The 16119-nt window shown below is 47.5% G+C and overlaps 1 long non-coding RNA gene across 2 annotated transcripts in view; it reads left to right on the top strand.

Moving 5' to 3' along the window:
- LOC142571353 (uncharacterized) overlaps positions 1 to 16119 on the top strand; it is a 67075-nt gene that overhangs the window by 22901 nt on the left and 28055 nt on the right. The window lies entirely within an intron of this gene.

Here is a 16119-nt window from a genome sequence, read left to right as displayed (position 1 = left end):
AAAATAGAGCTAGGACTTACTCCAGCATAAGGAAACTTCCAGCACTTCATTTTTCTTAATGTGTAGCCAGACAAAATAGTGAGGATTTCTTGGCACATGCTATAATAATAATTTTCATTATTATCTCCTATACAGTACATAAGCGTGCCTAATAAAACCGCAAAAGGTTTGTGAGGCAGCGCCCGGAAGCTGACGACAAGATAGTCACGAGCCAAGGGCACACTGATAATAAAAATAAGATCAGGAAAAAAAAGAAATGGAAGAACCAGCAGTAGTGACTTGACTTGTGTAAGGCAGAGGAGCTCACACAGTGGCAAACGCATTCTAATTAGAAGTGAAGTAGGAAATAATTCGCATTGAACGCTTATTTCTGTGGCTACCACAGGCAGCCAAATTACGCGGCAGCTACTTGAGCACATAAGGCCCGTTGTAATTTCAAACGCGCATACCATATCGGATTCCAGCTTCTGGCGCGACAAAGCGGTCGCGCTGTTGGAGTGGGCGGCCAAGACAAGGGGGCGCAACACTTCTGGAAAAACAAATGCTTCAGGCTGATAGTTTTGTTAGAAAGAGCAAGAAAAGATATGTAAGCGTGAATAAGTAAATACAGTAATCTTCTGGTCATTCTGTCATTGCCGATTTTAAGATACCATTAAACATGTTATCTAAAACGCTATAATCTTCAGGGAGGGATCTACGGAAGTCGTTGCATATACAGGGAAGAAAGGTGGACTGCTCATTTGGCGGTTCATGCTTTCGGAAGCAGTCTCCAATCAGGAAACTTCAGTGGAAGGCGCAAACGTACTCTGTAGTACTCCACTCCCGCGCTCTAGTCAACTATGAATGGAACCGTATATAGTGAGCTGTTGCGGACTTGCGCGTTGTATTATAAGTGGTAGAACGAAAAAGTGTGACTAGCCACGAGCGTTGGCCTGTTAACTGGAAGGCTGCGACTGCAATGCTGTGTAGCGGAACGACAGGGAACGTGGATCACCAGTGAATATGGGAAGAGGAGACGGAAGCTCTGAACTGGCGATGCGTGCTATCAAGAGGAAGACCGCACGCTATGCTGACTCCATATTTTTCGGCCTCTTCAGTGGTCGCAAGCGTGCACGTATTCCACGAGACCTGCAGAAGGGGTGGTGGTTAACAGAACATGGGCCATGTCTGGAAGGCAAATTCAAAAGAACATACGACGGGCGAACAGTTGCCTCGGGTCGTTCTATCTCGAATGTGCATAAACGCGATGCGCGATGCGCGACAAAGGAAAGCGACGGCCACAAAACACGGCGCTGCGCGTGGCCTGGAAGGATACGCAGTGCGGACTACGCTCCAGTGCTCGTCAAAGGATTACTGAGCCTGGTGCGTAGGCGGACGCGAGCGAAGTGTGCGTGGCCGCAGCCATCATCAGTCAGCGCATGGGAGGAAAGAAAAGGGCGCGCGTAGCTGCCATGCGCATATCTTGCCTCTTCTTTATGGTCTTCTTTGTAGACGGGACCTCCCCAGAAGCAGGAGTGGGAAAGGTAGTCACATCTTTGCCGCATAGATATCGTGGCCAGCAATATTACGCAGAGCATTTGCACAGTTTCGGGGAAAACATTCACATATGCTCTGCGTGCGTTCGTGTCCATTGTGCCCATCTGTGCGAGAAGAGTGCGCGCTCAGTCTGATCGAGTGCTGTCAACAAAAGCCAGATGACGTCACCTGAATGCATTGAGCTTTGTTCCTGCAAAGCGGGCGAACCTACAGCAGCTCTTCTATAGTTGCCCCTCCAGCGGAGAATATTTCAATGAAGATCAGCGGAATAGTGTCATCGTCATGATGACTTGGAATCAAGCCGAAAAACCGAGCCGTATTTGACCCATTATGGTGGGCCAAGCAATGTTTCCCCATCCAGGATGCACTGCGTGGCTGCGTTTAGCGCTGAAATAAGAATAAATCAGTTTTATTGGGTGCGCGACGAGTTTAGTTATTATCTTCTTCGGTACCTCTAAGTGCAGAGGCAAATATCAGTAAAATGTACTCTCTCGCCTTCGACATGCATGCAACTTTGCAGACAACTCGGTAGCCTTCTTGCCTCACTGCGGACTCAATACTAATACAAAAGAAATGCGATATTAAAACATATATACAAATCCCGGCCAGTTTCCGTTTACCTCTCATGCCAATTCATTACAGCCTTGAGACTTATCGTTGGCTTTTCCAGGTCATTTTTTTGTAGCTATACGGTATGTTATTACAGGACAAGCAACCAAGTTTGAACTTTCTATATGTTTATTCAGTTCCACGGTTGCACCGCTTACCTTGAAAGTCTTGAAAGTCTTGAAAGAACATATTTCAAAAGCGAAAACTGAGCTTGCTGACAAATGTTGTAGTACTAAAGTGAGCCAATTTTCCACTAAATTGAACCAATAAAGCCAATAAACCACTAAAGTGAAGCAATATTTCTCTCGCGCGTTTGCTTTCTTTCTTCACTATTGTAACCATCTTTCTTTTCAACGTTCCCCTTTCCACAGCGCAGGGCAGAAAACCAGAACGTTCACTTTCGGTTAACCCATCTACCTTTACCATATCATATATATATATATATATATATATATATATATATATATATATATATATATATATATATATATATCGCTTTCTCTCCCTTTGTAGTTCTCATAGTGCTTCAGGTCACATATAAGCTTTCTCATTTCCTTTCTTGTATGCCTTAGTTGGACAATCGTCCACTATCAGAACTCAAAGCTTTAGGTCAGTACTCCCAAAGAACATCCGCGCTGAAGGCCTTACTCGCGCTATTCAGGTTCCTGCGGTCTCTACGGGGCTTCACGATAGACATTAAGAACGCTGTCCCCTACCACTCTATAGTGTACGCGGTGTACGTCTCTCTTCCTCTCTGTCTCCCCCTTCCATTCTCTTTCTCTTTTTATCCCCCTTAACACTTCTCCTCGCGCAGGGTAGCCAAACGGAACTACCTCTGCTTAACCTGCCTGCCTTCCCATGCATCCTTTTCTCTCTCTCTTTTGTATGTCTTACACGTACGCATGGAAACAACAGACTCGTAGTTGACACTCTTTGGCCATATCAGGACCTTGCGCCATCAAGCACTACACATCATCATCAACAGACTCGTAGTATATATATTTATGTGAGATATACAAGCCCGATCATGGAGCACACGTGATGCACCACGATCAGGCAGTATACCGAAGAGAGCGTAGGCTCAGAGTTTCGAGATTCGAATTCAGGTCGCTTATAAGACACTGACGCTGACTTCCAAATCCTTACTTGTTGTTCTATCGCCCAAAACGCATTCATGGTCGGGATACGTACAACATCGTAGTGTACGTTTTTCGACTCGCTACTTCTGTCCTACAACGCTCACACATATCTTCAGTTACGTCCAGCCTTCGTGCACATATAGTTCTAAATTATTCTGTCACTGTTTAGACTAACGCCGAAGTTAATGTTTTCACGCTCACAAATATATTTACGAGAGAGCATTCCCAAGCCGAGGAATCTGAATGACTGGAACGGCTGGCAGAAGCGCTGCTATCGCACACAGTTCGTGCTCCCCATCCCCCGCACATATCGTGTTCAAGGTCCACTGATCGGCGACACCTGATGCTTCCGCCGCACGGGAATCACCGGTAATGGAAGTGGTCACAAGTAAATCTAGAAGGGCCACCGGCTGCCCCTCGAACGAACCGATGAAAACATCAGTGAACTTCGCCTCCTCCCCTCGTGAAAAGTGAGAGCAGTCAAGTGCGGTGGGCCATTTATAAGAGGACCAAATGATTCGCTTTGCTGGTCACTCAACTGCCACGGGGAAGCATGCTGAGCCTGCACGGCGCGTGAACAGTACGCCATGGGTGATTCAACGCGCGGTTGGCTATGACCACGGCACGATTTCATTAAACAAGTTGCAGCCAGCGATACATGACCGAAAACAGCGCCGCAATCTGTCTACAGAAGCGCTTGAACGCCCTCTAAGTGAGCGAGAGCCACACAGCGCTCGGCTTTTTCGATGATTGCGCGGACAGGCGCAGATGATCTATAGCTGGATGGCGTTTTCTAATCAGTGCCCGATGCCCGAAGCAAGACGAGCTTTGAACGAGAAGCCACGCTGTAAGTTTTTTGTGTTACTTAATCCCTGACCCATCGTTATATCTACGGTAGAGGGACAAAACCACATACAAAGAAAAAAAAACATGAAACGTAAACGAGTTACAATGCCGCGCATAACAGGATTTCTTTCTTTTATTTATTTATTTTTGTTATTTATCTTTTTGCTTCCGCCGCAGCTCGAGAAGTTCAAACTTTTCAGGTTTCCTTGTTTTCGTTTGTTTTCTCACAAAAATTCAAATATAATAAAGAGAAGCGCCATATTATTTTCGCTTATGACTTCTGTCGAGTCTCTAAACACTGTCGCGCAGTACGATCTGGATCGTGGAACTACGGTTCCTAATGGTTAACCTACCGTGCACGTTGCATCAACGTCTGTGGCGTTCTGTTCTTGAGCGCGAGCACTACGTTCGAATCAAAGTCGCGACGACAATATAAATTTTAAAACAAAAAACGTCGGCAAGCTGATTTCCGTGCCCCTTAAAGAACTCTATGGGGGCAAAATTATGGCAGTACTCCGTGGATTCGATCGTTTCCTCAGTCGTTCCGCGTCTCAACGTGATTCGCACAATAGCTGGTGCTCGTTACGGAATCCATTCGATGTCAGTGATAAAGATTCACGCAGTGCTGGTGGTCAACAGAGTGTTTTATCCGCTGATTCTCATCTGAATTGAATTGAATTCTGGAGTTTTGCGCGCCAAAACCGCGATTTGATTATGAGGAATGCCGTAGTGGGTACTCTGGATTAATTTTGACCACCAGGGTATCTTTAACGTGCCCCCAACGCGCAGGACACAGGGGTTTTTGCATTTTGCCCCCATCGAAATGTGGCCGCCGCGGCCGGAATTCGATCCCGCGACCTCTTGCTTAGCAGCGCAACACTATAGCCACTAAACCACCGCAGCGGGTCTGATTCGGATCTCACCTTCCGAAATCCAGTACAACATCTTAAAATCAATACACAGGAAAGACCTCAGAATTGTTCTTAGACTACCAGAGACAACAGTGAAAGAAAATGTCATTTATAAGTTCCGTTTGCTCCCTCTACGTCTGCTCGCTTCTCAAACCCTCCTGACGCAGCTTTGTCACTTCAGCTAGTCAAACAGCGGAAGAGCCCTACTACAACGTTTCCGAAAAAAAAAAGGGGGGGGGGGGGAAGTTCCGTGCTTTCGTTGCTCTCAGTATACTCTCAGACCCCTTGGTCTTAATTTGTCCCGAAGAAAAGAGTGAGTGGAGCCGCCGTGGTCATTTCAGTATGTGGAATGCCATCTGAAGATTCCTGGTATTGCCTCCAAGCGCACTACTCCTGCAGCAAAGGTCAAGTCGTTAGTGCTAGAGCGATCAGACAATGCGTATGGATGTTACCTACAAGTATTCACTGATGGCTCCGTTGGTGTCGAACGAGATGCTTAGGGCTTTAGTTTTCGGTATACCGTACCGGGGAGCCTCATGGGCTGCCCAACTAGAGTAGATTGTTTCAACGACGGTAAGCGAAAATATCGCAATTGAAGTCGCCTTACAGAAGCCTCAACCTTGCCCAGTACAACCGGCAGTGATATTATCGAACTGCAAGGCAGCACTCCAAGTACTGCAGTGAGGGTTTTCGCCGGATATTTCCCTACAGCTGTCTTTACATAGCATCAAGCAGCTATGCAGCTCAGGATTTCAAGTGGACTTTCAATGGTTTCCATCACAAATCGTTGTGTCCTGAAATGAAGATACTTGTGGTATTGAGCGCCAAGCACTAACGTACAGGTTGACAAGGAGAGCCCCTCAATACACCCAGCGACTATCAAAGGCGACCATCGTGACCAGCTTTCACTTTTTCGGATCCCCTCCATAGTAATGTTGCGTGGCCAAGGTAATCAGCAGACCAGAAGCCTACTTCCTAGACCATCTTGGCACGCGATCAGGGAGAACGCCGCGTAGAGACATAATATAGTACTTTCTCCTTTCACCAACACGTTCCTTCTGCCACGCTCATAGGGTTATGAAACATTAAGTTCTAGAATGCCCAGAAGAGCGCAGGACTCTTTTTGGCGGGCTGAAACGTTGAGTGGCTCCGTGCGCTACCATCAAGGATCTATAATCTTCCCGCAAGGACATAGTATTTTCAGTAGAGAGGTAGTTCGCCTCCTCCTGATATTTCTTACGAGCACCAGTCTAGCAACTAGCGGCTAAGGTTACCAATTGTTTGATACAGCAGCTAGGGTAAGGCGTTGAGCTTGGTCGAGTACTAGAATTCTAGCTCTGTATGCTGCGACGAACGGTTTAACTCAATGCTTGTTTATTCCTGCACTTTAAGAAGAGACGCTCGGGTGGAGAAATTACCGGCATGCCTCTGCAAGGCTAGATTCGCCCATCCTCCTCTTCTTCAATATTGCCACTAGGTGTCACGAGCCAGCGCTACGAAAAATTGTACGACTGGGACGCGCGCTCTGCATGATGCGGGCGCTGAAAAAAAGGAAGTGGAGACTGAGGACACAGGCTTTAGAGTATCCACTCCATCTTGTCCAGCTGTCTGTCTTGCCGACGCTGTGCACGTCTTCAACTGTCATTTCGTGACAAAACTGGCGGAGATGCGGGGTATTGTAACATTCTTGCCTCCAAAGTGATCGATGAGAGCGCGTATTTCGGTGTCGTGAAGCTGCGATAAGGTCAGGTCAGATGGGGTGAGGTGCCCAAGAAATCAGCCGTCTTCGTCCATTTCATTATAACAAGGTTTGACAGGAGCGCGCAACAACATGTCGACATCTTCGTGTTTGCGTCCCGAGTTTGCGTCCCGTGTTTGCGTCCCGAACTCCTGCAGACGGAGACTCCATCATGCCACTCGCTCGGTCGGGTCTCATAAATTGGCCACCGAACACAAGGAATGATGATCAGTCACCACCTTGAAAGAGTGACCGTAGATATAAGGCCGAAATTTCATGATGGCCCAAAGAACTGCTAAAGATACTCTCTTTAGAAAGGGGAGTAGTTGATTTCGGCGCGTGAAAGAGTGCGGCGGGTGTAAGCGATCACTCGCTCAATGCTTTTCTGATGTTGATCAAGTACAGCGGCGCCAAGACCCATGTTTCTTGCATCGGTATGCACCTCGGTGTCAGCGTCCTCGTCCAAGTGAGCAATGACGGGCGGTTCTGCTGGCGCTGCTGTGACTCGGTGAAAGCTGCGTCTTGCTCATCACTCCAAACGAAGGGTGTATCATCTTGAGGTGAATGAGTGGTTCGGTCATCCGGGAGAAATTAGCGATGAAGCGGCGATAGTACGTATACACAGACCGAGAAAGCGGCGCACTGCTTGCTTGTCACGAGGAACCGGAAAATCAGCAACAGCGGATGTTTTGTAGGGGTCAGGCTGGACGCCGCCGGCGCTCACGACATTGACGAGAAACTTTTGCTCTTCGTAACCGAAGTGACGCTTTTTTGGCTTTTGCGTGAGATTAGCGGAGCGAAGCGCCTCAATTATACCGCCTCTAAATTCTCCGAAGGTCGCCGCAAGCACGACGACGTCATCTAGGTATACTAAACAACTGTGTCACTTCAGACCGTCAGAACAAAGTCCATCATTCTCTGGAATGTGGCCGGTGCAGAACACAGGCCGAATGAGTGCACTTTAAAATCGTACAGTCTGTTAACCGGTAACAAAGGCAGTTTTTTCGCGATCTCGTTCGTGAACATCGATTTGCCAGTATCCAGTCTTCAGATCTATGGATGAAAAATGTCCGGTTCGCCGCAGTCGATGTAATGAATCATCGATACTCGGAAGCGGATAAACGTCTTTTCTTTTTCTTTTTTGGTGTTATTCGACTTTCTGTAGTTAACGCAGAACTGAAGCGTTCCGTCTTTCTTTTTTATGAGTACAACTGGCGTCAATATTTATCCAAAGCCTTCCATCACGGCGTTTGCTATGGTCCAGACAGCGTTGTAACGTCAGTTCATGTGGTTGGATGCGCTTGCTTCGTCGAAGGACTTCCCGCCACAGCACATCACTTCGATGTCATCTCTCGACAACTCGTTCGAGCACGATAACGAAAATAAATGAATAAGTACAACTTCTGCGACACGAAATGAAGAAAGCGCTACCGCCAGTTGTGGTGGTAGTGGAGAAGGATTGGCTGCAAGAACGTTTAACGTAGCGATCAATGCTGGCAGTTACTCCGCTAGAGCGTCTCTTGCTTTGCCACTGGGTTATTTACCACACGTCCAGCGAATCAGTGCATCTATAAGAAGTGTAAGAAATATAAGAAGCCACGAAGCTCCTTTGGTGGCTATAACGGGCCCTTCTGGAAACGCAAAGCATTGCAAACACGTACGTGGAAGGCCTTCCTTCTATAGGGTTTCCAGAAGAGTATTCCTGTCGTCACAGTAGCTTATAGGCCCGACCACAAAAAGTGTTCGGTGTCTCCTGTCTCGTTGCCTCGAGTACAAGGCGGGTAATTGGTGCGTCCTGCCTTGAATAGGCATGCCGACGTATAGGCACACCTGGTCCGTATCCGACACACCATTGCCGGTGTTCTTGCATACGCCGCGCTCTCGCATCCGCCTGAAGTCAGAGCGCCGAAGAAGAATCCAATGATGAAATCAGACATCGTTGCTCCCGTTCGGCCGCTTTGGATTCCACTACATGTCTCCTGTGTAACCAGGCAGTTTCGTCCAGAGGAAGTCGCAATCTTTCAGTCGCTCAATGAATTAAGGAAGAATAAGCTACAACATTTGTTAGGGATTTTCCTCGCCATTTGTGAGCGTCATAGTGCAGTGGCGTTCCCGCTTTTAATCTTCATGTAGTCCCAATCAAATAAGAGCAACTTACGCCGCCAAATTGTTGTGGCCATAGAGAATTTCTCTTGTGGACTGCATGCAGGCTTTCTGAATCGATCTTTTCAGTTCAGATATTGTTAAAAACATACTGAAGACAGAAACGACATTTTAGTGCCATGTTCTTTTATTTTTGTCTAAAAAAAGTAACATATTAAATGCATAAACAACAGCAAGTATATGTTAGCGGTGTCAACAAGAAAACCGCAGCCTTTTCAGAACTCATTCACAAAGACTGCGACGAATATATTCGCCAGAGCATTGTGCCTTCGTTCTAAGGCGTCGTTACAGAAGCGAACCTTCGGGTAGAGTTTTTGCAAGCGGTCGCGCACTGTACGCTCTAGCGACTTGGGACTTTCGTACTTGCTCCAAAAAGAAAATAAGCAAGAAGAAATGAAAGCACAGAAGAAAAGAGGGAGGGGGGAAACAAAAATAAACAGTCAACGCAGGCAGTTGATGTGTTTTTTTGACACGCAACAGCGATTTGCCGAAGAACGAGTGACGTCAGAGAGAACGCGAACAATGCCATTGGACGACTGGAAAAATGGGAACGGGTGTGAGCCAATCGCCGCACGTCTCTGCACGTCTCTTCCAGTGCGGAAGAAAGAGCGCCACTGCGGTTCCTCATTCCTGCTTGGCTTTCTGTTTTTCTTGCGCCCTGCGATGTGTTCTGAAAGCACACCTCACCAAGGAAAGACGGAAAATAACCAGAAAGGAAAACAAGAAAAAAGAAATGATCGAGAAAGAAACCACGAGGCAGTCCTGCTGCTTTCATCTTTCCGTGTCGATGGATGCATAGAGAGGAATAAAGGAGGACGACTGTTCCATCTCTTTTGGCTCGCTCTTCTTTTATTTTTATTATTATTATTCTCTCTTTCTCTCTCTTCGACTTCTTGTGCTTCCTCATAGAAGGAGTGATGGAGGAGGGAGGGAAAGGGGTGATAACCGTCGAGCTTGAGCAACTCTCAAAGGCTGCCTCGCCTTGGCTCCGTGCCTCCCAACGGGTCGCAAGCAGCTCTCGCGGAACCGTCCAATCAGAAGAGTTTTCCTCGACGGAGCAGAAACTAAAGCGATCCTCCTGCGCCCGCCTCGGCCAGCCGAAGACTACCCACTCACGTAAATGAAACAAGATTCGCCGAAGTGGGCGACGCATTGCGCGCGCCGAATTCGACCAGCTTTTTATTTTTTTCTCCGCTGAGGCAATCTTCAAAAGCTTTCAAGCCAATTGTGGCAAATTTGATCGTCGGAAACGCGCGCTCTGGCCCGGTCTATACGTGACTGCCAGCTGTGGTTGCTGCTATGTCGATGAGCTATGCCGCACACGATCGCGTGGCGGTGATGAAAGCCGCCGTAATTGAGTTATAGCGAAAGCAGCGAACCTGCCCCGGCTCACTTTCTTCGCAAGCGGAAAGCTTTTTAACTTCATCTCAGAGTAACTACGTGGCAATCGGTCTTTTTATTTTTTTCCTTTGTTGACCGATTTATTGCAGGTGAATCGAGCCCGCGCACTATGGAATTCTCTGCTGCAGTGTACTTTCAGTGCTGGAAATTACATGCACGCACCGGCACGCATCACGAATAGACTTGAAGGAGAGAAAAAACGTAAATATTGCTTAGCGTGATCGTTACAAGAGGGTTACAGTAATGGTTACTCCAGAATTCTTTTATTATTATGTAATGTCTTTCATTGTTAGTTGAAATTCAGAGTGCCAAAAGGAAGCGATGAGCCGTAGTTGGGCCGCCCGAAGAGGTGGAACCTCCTGTAACTAGAAAATGTGGTATCTTACAGGTTTCAAGAGTAGCTCCTACAGCTAATCTGGCCTTTTAACTATGAAGACCACTTCAAACAGCTCATAAATCTTGAAATACGGACGGTGCCATCATTGCAAATTGGTTATGCGGTCGGACACGTTCAAACTTATTCTCAAAACCGCCGAACCACGCGCCAGTAAGAAAAGGTTTGCGTAGAGGCTGATAGATGGCCCCACGAGTCCTGTGACTACATGGTGCCCCGATTCTGCGCGCCGGAGCGGAAATTTCGCGCAGGTTGCAAGCAACGCTTTTGCAATGCTAGCGCTGATAAACTTGCAACCGTTTTATTTATCCTTCGTAAATTATAATGGCGCGAGGACTTTCGCGTTGATCTCTTTTTTGACGCGAAATTAAAAACCATAGTTAGCGGGAGCCCCCCCCCCCCCCTTATTTTTTTCTTAGTGGCACTCTACCAGCACTGAAATTAATAGTGCTGACCTTTTTTCTGGATGCAAATCCAGTTTCCGGCCCCTGATATAAGGGAATCGTTTGTTGTTAATACGCATGCGCCCACTGAAAAAGCTATGCTGACGGTTGGTCTTAAACGTCGGTCAGGTGGAGGAGGTATGACCTACTCATTGCGCCTACTCTTTAACAAATATTTCAGAAACCTTTCTTCTCTCTTGAAAGCAAACAGAATACATTGGCTCTTTCACCCGCCGTTTTCGGTTTCCGCGCCCGGGCTTCCTCCGCTGAGGGCCCGTACGCTCGCGCAACCGACGACTTGACGGGCGGTTTCGTCGCCGAATGCTAACTACTAGTATACAGCTCTTGACACGCGCGTGCAGTCGCGCGCAGCTTTTCGACGTCTGAAGATGTCGCGACCGGCGATGGAGCTTCGTCGCGTTTCTCCCCCGCCTGGGCTGAGTTGTGAGCGGGTTCGTAGCCGAAGTGCGCTGCGGGTCTCTTGCCGAGATGCGGCGTTGCGTGCGGGTTCCCCAGCTTTTAAATCTAATAGTCGGAGGTGCACCTGGCCTGCGTGGAGTAAAAGAGTGGGTACGAAAGCGCAGATACGCAGCCGCGTTGTCGTGCCACTGTCGTCACGCCGCTGTCGTCGCGCTCTCGTGATTCCGCTGTCGTCATGCCGTCATAATCTCCACCGTCGTCATTGCATCGACGTCTCGCCGTCGTCGGCGTCGTCGTCAACATGCTGTGATGCCGACTATACCAAAACATGTCGACGATAACTTGTGCAGCCATCGTGAAACACCGTTACAGGGATCATTAATACCTCGCAATTATTGCTAGTTTGTCCACTTGATTTCTGTGGTCTGCACAAGGGCTAAGCGCTTATTTTGACAATCATCTTCCTTGATTAATGCAACAATTTCTTTCGTCGTATGTGCTAAATTACCGAACCGAATTGCGAAGGCTCTTTCCGAAATTACATGGAGATTTTTAAATAGCGTAACCAAGCGGCTTGGTGTACCAATTATAACATTAGTGGCTCTGAGCATGCGCTGAACCTAACATTCATACAATAATTCCTGCAATGAGTGTTACGTCTGCAGAGAACTTGCGGTATAGATGCAATAACTGTCGCGGCCAGGACACCGCAAACAACACCGATCACATACGTACTACATACTCTGCGTGCACATGTACGCGCACACGAAGTGCAGTGAGCTCTTCCTTTTCTCTATAGACCCTCCACAGCTTGTAGGTGGTGGGGTGGCGTATGCAACTAACTGAAGTTTTAAAAGTCAATGCTGTCAGAAAATGTGGAAAGTACAGCGTACAGACAAGCTGTCGACGTGAAAGCTGTCAGTTATAATCTGAGCTCATTCGAAAAACATCTCTCTCACGAGGAAACTGAAAGATCGAGCCTCTGGAAGGGGTGACTATTGGGGGCGAGGACTTATGAAGTCGCCATCTGTCGGAAGCGCTTCCCTTGCGTACTGTGAGCGATCACGCAGCGCGCTCCTCATAGGTTTCGCTTACGCCACTCAATAAATATACCAAGTGGCAGCCCTCCTGGACATTTATGTAGGTGCTCTCAAAACGAAGGAAGTTTTTGACTGTCGAATCTTGGGCAAACTGAAAGCACAGAATCGTTCACAGACGCTATCTCTTTACGTACGAATACGTACAGTGAACGTGCACTGCGCGTGGTCGCCGCGATGGAGTCTCCTGAACCGGCTTCTTGCGTGAACGGTAGGCAAACGCTGAGAGTAAACTATGTAGTTTAGAAGAACTTGTTGTTGGGCGAGTTGGTACATATTAGCGAACACTGTTTAACTGCGCGAACAAACGGACCACAGAGGCAGCATGGGACAAGGACGAGCGCAGACTTGCAACTAATGTTTATTCCACAACGACCAGATATAAGTACACCCCCGACATGCATTACGTCGCATATATCCCTTTTCGGTCTATCGTGAGTGAAAGAGGAACTTGGTAGAACGAAGTAAGCAAGTTTTTTGCAGAAATGTTTATCGCACCTGAAAGTGGACGACCCGTTTGAAACAAAGAACTCGGAAGCTGTTACTAGGTCTATAGAGTCGAATGACGATATTGGCCATGCTTTTTCCATTGACATAGAAGATTTGTTTTAGTCTATCCCTCACGCAGCATTGTTTCAGGCTGTTCTGAAATGTATTGAAGTTAATGGCGAAGTGTCTTTTCAGAATTCTGCCGGGTTGACTGTTGATAGGTTTTTTAGCCTTGCTTGAGTTTTACCTCAACTCTGCCTTCATCCAGCTTAAAGAAGACTTTTACGTACAGAAACAAGGTATATGTATAGGATCTTGCGTTGCTCCTATCTTGTGCAATGTTTACTTATCGGAATTTGACAGAGCGGTAAACGAAGGGATCGATCGTGACCACGTTGTTACCGTGTTTCGTTATGTGGACGATTTCCTTGTACTTTTAAAAAAGCAAGCCAGTTCCACGTATTACGACGCCATCGAAGGTGTACTACACGTGTTCAGCGCCTTGGCAAAGGTTTGACTTTCACCCATGAACTAACAAAGGATAATAATATTCAGTTTTTAGACAGTGCTATAAGCTTCTGTGACGACCATGTGTGCTGGAAATATAACCCAAGATCCTAAAAGAAATTGTTGCCCTACGATTCGGCTCATTCGAAAACGGTAAAGCGGGCAATAGCCATCCAGTGTATCATATCAGCCTTAAGAAAGTCCTGCACACACAAAATACAGGAAAGCTTTGACAGGCAGATTGTAAGGTTGGAAGAAGCAGGTTTCCCGCAATCAGTCATTTCAGCAGTAGTGGAGGCAGTGCTTAAGAAGATAAAGACGGAAAGCAATATTACTGAAGACGCAAGGGAGCGCAAAAATAAGAAACGTAAAGTTGTGCCTTATGTTCACAAGACTTCCCACAACATAAAAAAGGTTGTGAAACGGTATGGAAACGGTATCGCTGGGCTATGCTCGCGCATAGGAAGAAGTAAAGATAGCTTCCAAGGGTGCGGAACAAAGCACTCCATTTTCCACGTAGATGGCAGTGTTGGAGTAGTTTATCAGATACCTCTATCATGCGGCAAAGTTTACATAGGCCAAACAGGAAGGTGCGTGAATGTGCGCTTGCGTGAGCATGAATTATCAATTAGAAATAAAACGAATGGGCACCTGCCTGTCCACTGCTTGGCGGGCACGTGCAAGCCGATCATGAAGGAAGTAAATATTTTGTGCCGATGCCGAGATAGCCGAGCCAGAGAGCTACTCGAGGCGTACCATATTAGACAGAAGGGACAAGACTGTGTCAGTGACACCTCAGTTTATTGACACAACAGTGAGATGAGGTTTATTGACGAGCGTAGGTATGTCGCGTTTTGCATATACAAGGTTTTTCATTTCTTTTATCTTTTCTTTTTTCGCGCACGCGCAGTGGTGTATGTCGGGGGTCTACTTATATGTGGTCGTTGTGGAATGAACATTAGTTGCAAGTCTGCGCCCGTCCTTGTCCCATGCTGTCTCTGTGGTCCGTTTGTTCGCGCAGTTAAACAATGTTCGCGAGAGTAAACTATGAGAAATATGTTCTTATAGTGGGCTGCCTGTACAAGCAAATGGAGCACAACAGAATGAAGTCCGAATGCAGCGATCGCACGGGTTCGCAGCGACCGACTGCGCGTCTGCATGCATGTCCGCGCTCAATGTTTTGCTTTCGCTGTGAGCGCGTTTTCGCACCGTGCCGTGAGCTTTAGGCCGCAGCATATGAGCATTTGACAGTACACTAGCAACCATTGTTGCGTGGACGCTATCAGAACTGTTCAAAAATAATTTCGTTATAGACTTCGACTCCTACGGCGACTGTGATGTGCCGTCGCGACGATTCAATTTTTGACTTCTAAATTCTTGGACATTTCAATATTATTTCTCAAGTTGCGTCGCATTCTATGTTTATCGGTCTTCTCAGCGTGCGATTTCCCTCTGCTTCTTTTTCATGATTTAGTGCATTAATTCATAACACAAACATGACTATATGCCATTCCTTTCTTTAATGTGCGTCTTACCACTCCCTTTCCTTTCCAGTGAACTTGCCAGTATCTAGCATCAACAAGTTCATAGACCAAACCGTTATGACATTAGCAGGACAGCGGGCGCGGGCGAGCGTCTCACTGCGCGTTTTCTGCTACTCACCGAGCATCGCAGTCCGGGCGCTGTATCAGAAATCTTCCTCGCGTCTGTGCTTGCTGCATACCTGAGTTGTAGCCGATGGCTGTCTGCCGGTTCTAAGTTTCGCGAGCCAAGCTTCACGCAGCTCCTTGTCCTGCGGGTATACGTGTGAATAAGGTTGACACCGGGCTCCGCTGCGTACGTCCGGCACTGCGGCACCGAGCAGTAGCCTACCATGTTGCACGCCTGCAAAGGCAGCCAGCTTATTATAGTGCTTTCAAATGTTGTCAAGCAGACACCCAAGGCGGTAAAGCCTCACCACTTAACCAGAACCGCAGCGCAGCGGGGACTTTAAACTTTCGTTTTCAGCTCGCTTTGGCGCTTCCGAAGCAGCCGACGCGGCCGCTGTGTCCCCGTGATCCCTCATGCCACGTCACGCCAACGGTCGCGCCAGCTTTCCCAGTGGTGGAGCTCGCCCCCAATATTCACGTGGGGGGTGGAAAGCTTCAGGTGCGATATCCATGGGACGCGCCCCTAGTAAGATTCCTAAATAAAATTTTCGATAGATCTTCTATATGGATATTGGGACCCGATTTTGCCAGGGATGAAATGTTTTCTCTGGGCATTGTTACTGGAGACTGAAGTTTCTGGTGCTACAGATTTCAGGCGGATGGCGTTGTTAAGACAAGGGTGAGTACTAATGTTTTTCTCCAGGGCGTACCAGGACGTTGTAGTGCTGCAGATGCAGTAAGGGCACCCCTACAGTATATGTGACCATGGGGCCCCGT

This window comes from Dermacentor variabilis, chromosome 1 (assembly GCF_050947875.1).
Source record: "Dermacentor variabilis isolate Ectoservices chromosome 1, ASM5094787v1, whole genome shotgun sequence".
Classification (NCBI taxonomy): Eukaryota; Metazoa; Arthropoda; class Arachnida; order Ixodida; family Ixodidae; genus Dermacentor; species Dermacentor variabilis.
This window is presented reverse-complemented; position numbering and strand designations above follow the sequence as displayed.